Below are 12,442 nucleotides of genomic sequence, written 5' to 3' on the forward strand. Positions count from 1 at the left end.
TGCCTTACCTGGAAGGTAAAGATGATTGTGCAGGGCAATTCCAGGGGGGTGGTATGTATCTTTGCCTATATGTGCCATTCCAGAAATATAACCCCCATGCAAGACATAGTAGTAGTAGTAGTAGTAGTAGTAGTAGTAGTAGTAGTAAAAAAGCAACTGTGATATGGAACTATGTAAGCCTCGTATGGTCAATTCACATTTCTGGCGTATCTGCATGCAGCTTTTACAGATGTTGATTTTTATATGTGACTATGCTTCAGAAAGTATCATGTATCAGTCCAGCCGTGTTTTTCCCCCAATTAGATGTCAAGCTGAGGTCATATACACACATGTGCATTTGAAATCTTGTGACATTTGAAATATCTTCCTCAAGGCAAAGGGGTCCTCAGTGTGTTGGCCAAATTCCAACATGAGTAATTAAGAATTTATCTACCAAAATGCTTCGTATGGCTGGAGCGAGGCATGACATTCTTTCACATAAAGTTGACAAAACTCCTGTTTGCTACAAGGCCTCCCTTTAAAAGGCACAGCCTGGTAGCTGACAGGGCACCAAGACTCCATTAGCCTACCCTTTGTCCAAAGTTTCCTTGAATCATATATCTGATTCTGCAGTGTAGATGAGAACTAATGTGCCCGGTTTGAGTTAAAGGAGTGTGCAATGCTGAAAAACAGGGTTTTGGGGGGTTGCCGGGGGGGGGGGGGGTAACTGTTTAGCAGAGGTGCTAACAAGTTCCTGCAGAGAGAACTGTGAAGATTGAAGAAGAAGAGTTTGGATTTGATATCCCACTTTATCACTACCCTAAGGAGTCTCAAAGCGGCTAACATTCTCCTTTCCCTTTCTCCCCCACAACAAACACTCTGTGAGGTGAGTGGGGCTGAGAGACCTCAGAGAAGTGTGACTAGCCCAAGGTCACACAGCAGCTGCATGTGGAGGAGCGGGGAATCGAACCCGGTTCACCAGATTACGAGTCCACCACTCTTAACCACTACACCACGCTGGCTCCCAATATTGCACTGATACGGCCTTGAATCTAGCACTGCTTGTCTGTGTGCTTGCTTCTGTGCCCCAATAAATATATGTTTATAAATAGATCGTTACAAAAATATCTTTATTCCTTTCTCTCTGCCCTGTAAAGACTGTTGGGAACAGGGAAGTAGTGCGTGGAAACAATATAATTACTGTCCACCGCTAAATAATTATCACCACCTATTCCAGAAAAGTTGACACATCAAAAACAGTGCAGGTACTCTGAAAATAATGCCAACAGCTAAGTTAGCTGTGAAAATTTAATGAGGGAACAAGTGGAAAAGATGCACTATAGAATCTCATACCGAAGTCATACACTGACAAATTCTGATGTTTCAGTCCAAAAAGAGCAGGTGTGAGGTATTTGAGAGAATAAGTTCTGCTCCTCCAGCATATAGAACAAGTGGATAAGCATGGCAACTTCATGCTCAAGGATGTTTCCAATCACAGTTGAAAGAGATGAAGTTGAATGAGACAGTAAAGCAACTTAGGTACACCCTGGTCTATCCAGGGATGTAGCTACTCAATGAGTAGAGCTCCTACACTGCTCCTGGAAGGCTTGTAGTTGGAGAGCAGCTGTAGCTGCTGACCGTGAAATCGGCTGACATGAAAACTACTGTGGTGAGAAAATGGACATGTATAGCCATAATTGCTGTGTTAAATGCTTCTACAAGTCTCCACGTTTTGCCAGATTTGAGATTCTGACATTCTGAAAAATGGAAGTGGTTATTATTATTTTTTAAAAAAAAATCACGTGAGGAACATAACATGATCCAGTCCCTTGGAGAGAATCAATCACTTGAAGGAAGCAGATGTTCACCGCTGGTAAACAGAGCCAGGAAAAGATATTTCAAATAATTAGATACCTGAATAAAAATTCTAAGCACCTAGAGGACCAGGTGCCTGAGATTTTTTCCAGCTGAACTTCCGTATTTGTATATTTGAACTTAAAATAAAAAGTAGGAACTAGGTGCAGCAGTAGAAAGTTTACCTTAAATTAAATCTATTTTTAAAAGCTTCCCCTTATCAGTCTCCCTCTGCAATAATCTTTATTAAAGAATGTAATGCCTAACATGCTCTCTCTCTCTCTCTCTTTCTCTATCTCAGTTACCTTCTTTAGTGCTGGATCAAAACTCCTTATTTACATGCTTGCTGTCTGGGTAAGGGAGGCAGAATTAAAAGTAATAAATGGCCTATTGTTAGCTGAAACAGAGAGAGTCTCTGTGCACCTTTTAACACTTCCCTCTTCGGATAAGCTGCTCCCAGCTGACGCTCAGCTTTCTGACACAGCTAATGTTCACTGAGATTTGAGATGTTTGGTTGGAGGGCAAGTGAAATGCAGCATATTTTCTCCCAAGAAGAAGTTGGTCGGTGTAACCAATGCACTAATGCAGACTGAAACTTCTTTACATGACTCAAAATTCATCGGACTGGGGCAAGAAGATTAATAACATAACATAACACAGCTACCCATTTCTTTCCATCATGGAGTACAAGGGGAGAACTTAAGATGATGCTGTTTCGCAGGGGCAGCCTTGGTTTTCGCATAGCATTATCCGTACTGCTCTTAAAATATACAAAGAGGAGCAAGATGTCATGGACTGGCTAGATGCAGAGGAGTGGTGGAAGGTACCAGCTGGAGAACCCCCAAGGGAAGAAGACTCAGAGCCAGAGAGAGAAGATGGAGCAGACTGGAATGAGGTTTCAGAAACTGAAGAGGTAACAGGGTTTAGTGAGCAGGAAGTGTCTGTGGCAGAGAGCAGCCCAGCAGCAGCAGCGGAGGCAGAAGAGGAGGGGAACCAAGAGGCAGAGCTGAGTCAGGCAGGTGAGGAAGCCAAGTGGTCTCCCTCTCGTGCTGCAACCAGCTCCCCTCACCCCTGGTCTCCCAGAACCAGAAGAGGTATGAAAAGGGTGGAGCACAGACAGGCACAGAGACAGTGCCTCAGCTTGCTTGGGAAGGACCCTGGGGCGGAGATTTAAGGAGCTGTGGTTAGGTGGGGAACTTCAGTCCTCTCAACTGCCTCAGAGAAGTGAGTTCTACTGGCAAGAGTTGCTGTGCTCTCTAGGCATGGCCTCTGGAGCTGTCTTGTTTCTCTGAATAATGAGTTAACCTCACTGAAGCCGTGTGAGTTACTGCTGACCTGCTCCTGGCACCCACAGCTGTCACAATTAATGCCAGTGGTGAATAATGCCAGTAGCCTAGCATGGTCTTCTCTCGTCTTGAGTGTGCCTAGACTGAAAGCTTACACTTGGTGCCATTTCCCAGTACTCTGGGCTCAGAACTTTTCGTTTGCAAGACAATTATAGCCCATTGAGACTAATTTCCTCTTTCTTGCAGCTGTGTGCTCTCACCATCCCACCTAATGAGGATAATTATAAATTAGCATATCTTGCCTTCTCTGTGGGGAATACATGTGCCTGGAATACTTTCTTCTGGAGGGATAAGAAAATGAAGAGTGTAGAGTTGATTTTTTAAAAAATAAAGCAAGGTTTAAAAGAGGGAGGATGAGTCAGCCACCCAGCTGCTAAGGATGACTGCAAACATTAGCCCATTTATCTGTGCCTGTATCTAGGGGCCACCCTACAAGAAAGGAAGTACCTTTCATCAGGCAGGTGACTAAGGAAACTCTATGGAAGCATGAAGTCACATTTTCCCAAAATGACTCAGAGTTCAGCAAAATAACTGTGAAGTGAGAAAAACCATGGTCGTAGAATTATTTAATTGATTCACACTCCTTTTCTCCACCATCCACCTCTTTTTTATGTCTGAAAGCAGAGAAAGATGAAAACACAGTGGAAAATAATACACAGCTATGACTGCTCCGCTCCAACAAACTGTTCTTGCTCCCTGGAATTTGCCCGCGATGACAGGCTCCATGCAGCTTGTGTATTAATTAGCTGCAAGTAATAGGATCAGACCTGGTATCAAACAGGGAGAGGAGACTTTCCACTTGGGGAGAAGCCAAATTTGCCCCACATTTAAACAGGGGGTGACCTGGCTTACCCTTTGGATAGAGAGGGATGATCTCCTGCCTATCAAAAGCACTTCTCTATACTGAACATGAATGCTGTCCTTTCTCAGCCACTCACAGTATGGCAGACAGCACTACGGGGGGGGGGGTGTAGCTTATGTTATGTTGTCTAGAGTGCCGCTGCAGCAGCAAGGACAGCACAGTGCCGTTCAATCCGGCCCAACCTCGCCCAAAGACAGCTGGGGAGGCAGTGAACTAGAGGCAAAGTGTAACTGTGCATAGCAGTCCAGATGCAGCCTTTCAAAACAGGCATAATTTTGGCAAGGAGGGCACAAAATAGAGGAACGTAGAAAGCTGCATTAGCAGATTTTTGGTTCAGCATTGTCTGCACTGATGTGCAGTAGCTCTCAGGATTTCAGAGAGGGGTCTCACCCAGCCCTAGCTGGGAATTGAACCTGCAACCTTCTGCATGCAAGGCAGAAGGTTCTACCACTGAGCTGCAGACAGGCCAGGAAGCATAAGCATCTGGGGAAGGCTCCCACCACCTTTCCCCTCCCTATAGGAATGAGCATGATGTGAGCCTCCAGGCTACAGCCCTTCCTGCAGACAGAGAGACCAGGAAGCATCAGCATCTGGGTCAGGATTTCCCCCCATTTCCTCTGACGTGATCCACTCACTCCCCAGACACTGTAGCTGTCCTTGGAGACAGTGTGGAAAGCCCCACATTAAATAATTCACTATTCATTAGAAGAACTTTGAGAAAGCCACAAAAAAGTAAAAACAACCAAGACAGTAGACGTCTAATTAACAGAGCAACTGGCTGGGCTATTTATATCATTGTTGGCTGCATATGATCAATTACCTGCAGTGGGGCTACAGGCAAGGAATAAGATGAAGGGCATGGTTTGCCTGTCTAGGCACAAAGGAAACTGCTGCTCCAGCCTGAGGGGACTGTCAAGGTTGCCTTGGGCATGGAGCATGTGGTGTGTGAAACTAGCACAGGCTGAGTTCCAGTACAGACACTTCTCTTTGCAGAAAGAAAGAGAAACCTAGACAGCCTCTTCCAAGTTCTCAGTTATCATTGTCCTGCCCTGCCCAAATATGTGGCCCTGGTCTCATATGTCCTTAGCTGCTGCCCAACCTTATCTAGTATTCTTTTGGTGACAAAAGCATACCCATGCAAAAGCATTGCTAACCAAACCAGTACAGCTCTGTCCCTAAAGAAGTATCTTTCACGATGACAGCCAAGGCAGCAAACTACAGGGTGAGTCTTTTAAAAGAGGCCCCGTGGAACATGTGTACTCTGTATCCACGGGGCCTCTTTTAAAGGACTCACCCTGTACATACCCAATGAGAGTGTGTGTATCAGCAGCTAAAGTGGTTTCAAATGCTCAGAATGCTCCTTTCGCTTAAACCAAGAGGGATAACTTTACAAACCATTATCACTTTAGGGATGCAACGAAATGGAAGTTATGCTGGGCTATGATCCCATGCACAGCTACCTGGGAGTAAACCACATTACACATGGTGGAATACAGTAAGCAATTATTGCAGTTTCACCACATGAAAATGCTCGCTGCTTCAAAATGTTTGTGGGGGTTTTTTTTAGGATAGCCATACAGCAAAGTTATACGACAACTTTAGACAAACAGTATTTCTGTATGGCAGTCAACAAACATGAAAGCAGAAAGCATGGCGTCATCACGGAGCCATAAGACGTTTCACGTTATCAGCCCTTGAAGCCACCACAGGTTGTGTTGACAGCACTGTCTCTAGCAGCAGCACCCTATCCCCAAATTCAACAAAAATCCAATGGTAGACTGGGCACTGTTCTCTGGCTTGCCATCCGTGCTGATACCAAACTGAAGGATGCTCAGAATGCTTGCTTGCCTGGAGACAGAACTCACTCTGCATGGGGAAACTGAGGAAGCAGATGTCAAAAAGGCAGGGGGGGAGTGGTGACCCCCCCCAACTGGCATTCAGCCCTGAATATTTCTTCATCACATCCTGTGACTAAAGGAAGCAAAATTGTGCAAAATAAGCAAATGTGTGCACAAAATAAGCAAATTAATGTATTATTGCAGGATTCAGTTTCTCTTGACATAGAACTGGGCAGCCTAGGTACAAAATTTGGAATTTTCCAACACATGCACTCCAAACTGCTGCAATCAGGGGTTCAGAGCAGCATCAGAAAATGCTCATGTGAACTGACCAAAAAGGGAGATCTAACATATTATGTCAGGAACACCCGCTTATGAATCATTACCAGTAGAAGCCTATGCACATCTGGTTAGAGTAGGCTGCGGAGTCCAGCCTAAGGCTGCAATCATATGCACGCCTACCTGGAAGAAAGCCCCACTGTGATTAGTGGGACTTATTCCTAAGCAAACATGCATACAATTGGGCTGCATCAGAAAACTGGTGAGAAAACATCAAACTAGACGTACCGTCATAAAAGGAAAAATGTACTGTTGGCTGCATAGCAATTCTCTGCTTATGTGATATTTAGTTGTAATCTGTTTGCTTTATAGTCTCATACCACTGCACATATATTTCTGGCTTTTATTCTTTTATACTGAACTGTGTAGGAATTTTCTAAGGTACTGCAAATGTATTAGATGCCCAGTCAATGGTGGGAGTGGTGAAATATGCAGCATGGCCTAACTTGCCTTTCTGATACTGTACAGGAATTTTCAAATGTGTAGATAAAGGGTATTCTGGGGCTATTACAAAAACCCTTAACTCTGCATTTAGAAAGCCCTTTCCCTGTTGCTATTCCTAGGGGCATGGGGCATTTTGCAGAGTGGTCTTTCGCATCCGAAAAGCACTACATGTCCCAAAACAGCCTGTTACTTTCTTCTCTTAACTTTCTGACAGAACCACCTACTGTTCATGCTAATGATGTTCATGTTCAGTGGTGGTCAGATGTGCATGCTTGCAGATACCTGAGACGTCATAAAGACTAGAAAGATGTTCACCAAGCGATGAGTATGTTTGAAATCTGTAGCCTATCTCAACTTCCCACTTCCAGTTTTTCAAACATGCAAACAGAGAGAGATGGCTGGTCCAAGGGTTGGAAATTCCACAAGGGTCCTTAACTAGGCACTGAGAGAAGGTTCTTCTTACTGCTGTTCCTGGGTGAATGCAGCATCTGTTAGGTTTTGGCTCTGGTGAAAGGTCTGCAATTTCCCAAAGCCAGTCTATTACCTTTTTCATCCTACTCATCTTTCAGTCAGGATCTAACTCAGCACACAGCAGTGAAGCAGTTCATGCCTGGAACCTTGCTTTCATTCTTTTGTATATTATTCGTACTTTTTATATGTTTAGAGAAAGCTGTAATTACACAATTTAAAGCCCTTTCATCCATTTTTTCTCTGCCAAGAAGCCAATGCAGCTTTTGTTTGTTTTTCCTTTGTGCATCTGCAATCATTCTGCAAGCCCAATGGAGTACAGCAATGAAGAGGATGCAAGCAGGCTGACAGTGCAATCCTATGTGCGTTCACTCAGAAGAAACTTCCAGAGTTTTCAATGGGGTTCAGTTCCAAGGAAGAGCGCATAGGACTGCGGCCTCAATCCAAACTCAACATAACTGACTTTTAAGTAGATGTGCACAGGATTTTACTGTTAATGTTACAAGCCCATTTCAACTGAAATCTCTGGTGGACTTGGCAGGGCGGCATTAAGGATCAACTAGACCACACAGAGGCACAGAAAGAAAATATAATTAAAAAGCAAAAAAGAAGAGAGAGATTAGTGTTTCCTTGCCTAAGCTAAGCTCTTCTTTCCTGCAACAGCTGTCTGAAGGAAAAGTCATCATAACCCTGAAGGGACAGTAAAGGAGAGGCTTAATGCCAAAGCTTCTTAAAATGAAAACGAACTACTGCTTGCCTCAAAACGATCCTCGCAAATAAAATTTTGAAAAAAACACCACATGCATAAATAATGTGGACATTCTATGCCTCCCTCTTCAACCCACTTCTACCAGAATGAGTCTGGAAAGAGAAGGTGTTCCCTTTCACAAAAACCAAAACAAAATCGCCTTGGGAAGAAATCTATTCATATGTGGACTCCTGGTGAGTCATCTGTGTACTTGGACTTGGGATAATATCTACAAGTGCTGAATAGGGAGACAGAAAGAGGCAGCAAGTAGATTTGAATCTTGATTGTGCAATGGCTGCTTAGAGCCAAGAGTACGTTACCCTAGATCAGCCGGGATGCAGGTAGCGTCACTCAGTAGGGCTGATTTCCTACCCCAATGCAATACATACAATGCAACATCCTTTCCTTGAAAAAGCAGTGACCTCACATTCTATTCTTGTGCCACCACTTTGCCACAAAGGACCCTTGTAAGCGTAGTACTCCAGGACTGGTGCTAATCAGAAAGAGGGAGAGATGAAACACTAATCTCTTCACCCGTGCTACACATTCAGAAATTGAAAGAATTGGGAAGAAAAAGCCACACAGATATCCTACAACTGTAAAATCGATAACTCTGCTCTGACATTTTCTTTTCGCTATCTCTCTGAAGTTCAAGGAAGGTCATCTTCAGGGTCGTGCTTGTTTATTTTCCTCAGAGACCATCTCTTTAACTTCCTTGTCAAAATCCACTGGAGGTGGAAGACTCCTTTCTTATTTTTCTCTCACAACCCACTGGAGAACATCACCACATCATTACACACCTCTGCTCAGAATGGCACATCTGACAAAAAACATTGTACCTAATGTTGAGGGGGGCATTTCCCCCCTACAAAAACTCTCGCAAGAGTAATTCTACATGCATGGAGTAGTCCATGCTCAATGAGGGTTCTCCCCATGAAACTAACCCCCATCTTGCCATTTGCGAATGGTGCAGTGTGTTTTTTCTTAATCATTCTGACCCAACTTTAAACTCTGCTTTTTGCCAGCTTTACTCCTCTATTCACTAACACCTAGTTAGCAATGGTTTTCTCTTCTCCTTCCCACCACCACTTGTTTTGGTTTTACAATCCCCTGCCACATCCCTCCCCCCCCCCCCCGCCAAAAAAATACACTGTAACATTCATACAATTAAATTTCATTCAGAACCTTTTTTTAAAAAACACAGATACGTTTAAAAAAAGAACTTGAGATACAGCTTGGCAGGAGGGGAGAATGACTCTGTGACTTGCCACAAGGACTAACTGGTCAGCGTTACACAGAGCAGACTGAAGAGGCAGGAGAGTGTGGCTTTGGGCCTATCACAAAGGCCAGCCAATCAGCGCTCTGCATAATTGGGTTTCTCCTGGAAAAAGAAGTGGTTGCTTCCAGCTTGATTCTCTGAGAAAGGTTATCTGTTTAGAGAGAGTTACAGATAGGTAGCCGTGTTGGTCTGCCATAGTCAAAACAAATTTTTTTTCCTTCCAGTAGCACCTTAAAGACCAACTAAGTTAGTTCTTGGTATGAGCTTTCGTGTGCATGCACACGAAAGCTCATACCAAGAACTAACTTAGTTGGTCTTTAAGGTGCTACTGGAAGGAAAATTTTTTTGTTTTGTTTAGAGAGAGAGAGAGAGAGAGAGAGAGAGAGAGAGAGAGAGAGAACGAACGAGAACTAACTGCATTTTCCCTGTGGGCTCATCACTCATGCTATGTATACCTAAATGGCACCCTTAGAGATTACACAGCAGACCTCAGGCTGGAGGTGGTGTTAAGTGAAAAACATGATGTCTTACATGCCATGGTCTGCAGACCACCAGGAATGGCTGGGAAACTTACTGCTAAGCCATGAGTTCGCCCAAGAGCAGGAGGCTTCGGCCTTGGAATTCCTGCCGTTAAAGACAACAGAGGTGCATCTGGCCGCTGCTCCTCTGCTTCCTCCTACAGCAAAATACAATGTTGGCTTGCTCTGTTCACACTCTTCCCTGCTGTGCCTTTAGGGCATGTTCAAAACCACAAACCTACATCTGCGTCTCAACAAACTGTTTTTCCAGGTTGGGATATTCTGGTTTCAAACACTGTGTTGCTTTTTTTTTTTTTTTTTGGAGATTATTTTTATAAAACAAATTCCTTCTCTCCCTATACTGTAAAATATGTGCCCACAGATTGCTACTCGGCTGTTATGGGAAAGGGGGGTGGGGAGTGAAACATGCCCCTTTTGACTTGCTTTTTTCCCACCCTCCCTTACAACCGAGAGCCCAGAGAAGCCACTGAATGGGACGCCTGTTCCTTCAAGCTAATTTGGAATCTGTGTTTGCTTCTGTTTTACCACCTTAAAGCAGCTAGTGTGCTCAGTTTCCCCACCACCACCCCAAGGCAGCTCTTGGGAGGCAAGGAAGTGCTAAGAAAGAATTCCTTCATGTAAATCAATCCATTGTCATATTCCTGGTGAATGGCTGAATATCCCAGCATCTGGGGGTGAACATTTCCAGGAAACCTTGCTCCATTTCCAGTCCAAGCATCAAGTTGGGTTTGTAAAAGTTACCAGGAAAAATAATTGTTTTTTCAACATCCACTTTGGAACCCATAAATCTCCCCAATTAGTAGGTGGGAAAGGCACTGAGCACTAATACCATGAGGGAGCAAGGGCGTACCCAATCGTTTCCCTGCCCGCCGCCCACCCCCGGGACTCTAAGGTAGGATGAAACACTGCAGTTTACATACACACAACACCCTATTCTCCAGTTTGAATGAGGGATTTATGTGGATAATGCTTCTGAATACTAACAGGAATTATCCACAGAAGTCCTCACATGCTCTCTCTGAAGAATATACCCATGTGTCTGTCTCTCCATCCCAGAATTTGGCTGCAGCGATCAACTGTGTCAACAGAAGTCACAGCTTCCAATCACAGTGGCTGAGATCCAAGCTGGAAGAGAAATACCATGGATGAAATTTACGTGAACCTGCCTCTGCCAGCCCTGAAGCAGAAGCCTCCCAGGAACATTCAGATCCAGAATGATGCCCAGGCTCATTTTTTTCGCCACTGAGTGATTTTGTGGAGGATGAAAGGAGAACTTTCCACACCTAAAGGTAGAAGGTTGGCCTGAAGGGTGAGGTAATTGCAAAATATTTCTGAGCAAGTCCCCTTTTCCAGGGTCTGGCACATTCTGGACAGTAGCTAATTGTCTAGGTGACAACATCATGTCCCTTTTCAAAAACAAAAACACAAAGTCGCCTTTGAATTTCACTTGTGGATTAATATATACATGGAACAGCCATCCAAATTATTTTCTTTCTTTTTTTACCGGAGAATAGGTACTTGTTATTACTAGTATCATTTCTAAATGGTAGAGTGTTTCACTGTTGTCTTCACAATAATCCTGGTACGCAGGAGAAGCTCAGACACAAGGCTTTCTTCAAATCTTTCCAATGTAGGATACTCTTACATCAAAATCCAGTAACCTATGCAATGCGTCATGGCAGCTCTTTTAAATATTTCTATGTACACCGCTGCTATCCCTCAAAAATAAATAAATCACAAATTAAAACCACATAGTCAAGAAAAGCCTGGTGTAGCCTGTTGTTGAGGCCACAGCCTGCCAGCTAAGGAATGAATCAATAAACAGGCAGTTAAACAGATGAGAACAACATGGGTTATTATTATTTTTTGAAAAAAAAGCAGAGGAGATGTGTAGGACCGGATATCAGTGTAAAATCAGAACGGCATTTGTCATGACTCTAAAGGCAAGATATAGTTACAAATTCTCTCAGTCTTCCTCCCTCAGGACAGAAGCCGATCACTAATGGCATGTCCTCCTGGAGGCTTCTGGGTAGGTGAGAAGCAGCACCTCCAAAATAAGAAGTGTGATTTTGCACACTCACATTACTCCTCCTCGTGTGCAGATTGCCTTGCAACTAGCTCATAACACCCTGAATCCAAAGAGTGGAAAGGCAGGCGTTTGTGTGGACTGAGCAAGAGGTATTAGAGTTTTGTAGCAATCAGGTATGCCTTTAAAAACTGAAGTCCTCATTGAGATCAGGGTGAAAATATATGAACTGAGACCACAGTGCGAATGTAGGTGTATGATTGAAGCACTTTCCTTTGAAGCGTTAATATCATAATTGGAAGAAAATTAGTACATGAGCTGGCAACGTCAATTACAGTCTTTCTCTAATGTGACAAGAAAAGAGTCCATAACTCGCTTAATTTACAAATCTACATATGTTCCTTTGTGAAGGAGCAGGGTTGGGGAGAGCTGTTAACTGCATGTGCTGCTGCTATCTTCCTTCCTTTCATTTCATGTGCTGTGTCCCTTCATTTCTTGTGGAAAGCTAGAAGCTCTTTAAAGAGGAGCTAACCATCTGGCAATTGATTTGGGCAAATGTTCTCCCCAACATCCCTCATCCAAACTTCCCAACTTCTCACCTTGCCCTCTACTTCTTCAGTGCCACAGTCTTTTGCATTTTGAAAATTGGTTAAAGGTAAAGGGACCCCTGACCATTAGGTCCAGTCGTGGTCGACTCTGGGGTTGCGGCACTCATCTCGC

The 12,442-nt window shown here is 43.9% G+C and overlaps 1 protein-coding gene and 1 long non-coding RNA gene across 4 annotated transcripts in view; one reads left to right on the forward strand and one right to left on the reverse strand.

The window, feature by feature from the left end:
* Window positions 1-11,173, forward strand: part of LOC310845589 — a 59,820-nt gene extending 48,647 nt beyond the window's left edge. The window contains exon 3 of the long non-coding RNA XR_014564849.1: window positions 10,753-11,173. This is a non-coding gene — a long non-coding RNA (uncharacterized lncRNA). The remainder of the gene's footprint in view (window positions 1-10,752) is intronic.
* The window catches only part of CHST3 (carbohydrate sulfotransferase 3), a 44,100-nt gene that overhangs the window by 26,978 nt on the left and 4,680 nt on the right, over window positions 1-12,442 (reverse strand). The window contains exons 1-2 of one of the 3 annotated variants that reach the window (XM_083740719.1): window positions 11,594-12,353; window positions 9,160-9,308 (exon numbers count right to left, since the gene is read on the reverse strand). The exons of the other annotated variants lie outside the window; for them this stretch is intronic. The gene's annotated coding sequence lies outside the window, so the exon portion shown is untranslated. Of the gene's footprint in view, window positions 1-9,159; window positions 9,309-11,593; window positions 12,354-12,442 lie in introns of those variants that run through there. 3 annotated transcript variants of the gene reach the window in all.

This window comes from Podarcis gaigeae (genome assembly GCF_964106915.1).
Source record: "Podarcis gaigeae genome assembly, chromosome: 5".
In the NCBI taxonomy this organism is placed as follows: domain Eukaryota; kingdom Metazoa; phylum Chordata; class Lepidosauria; order Squamata; family Lacertidae; genus Podarcis; species Podarcis gaigeae.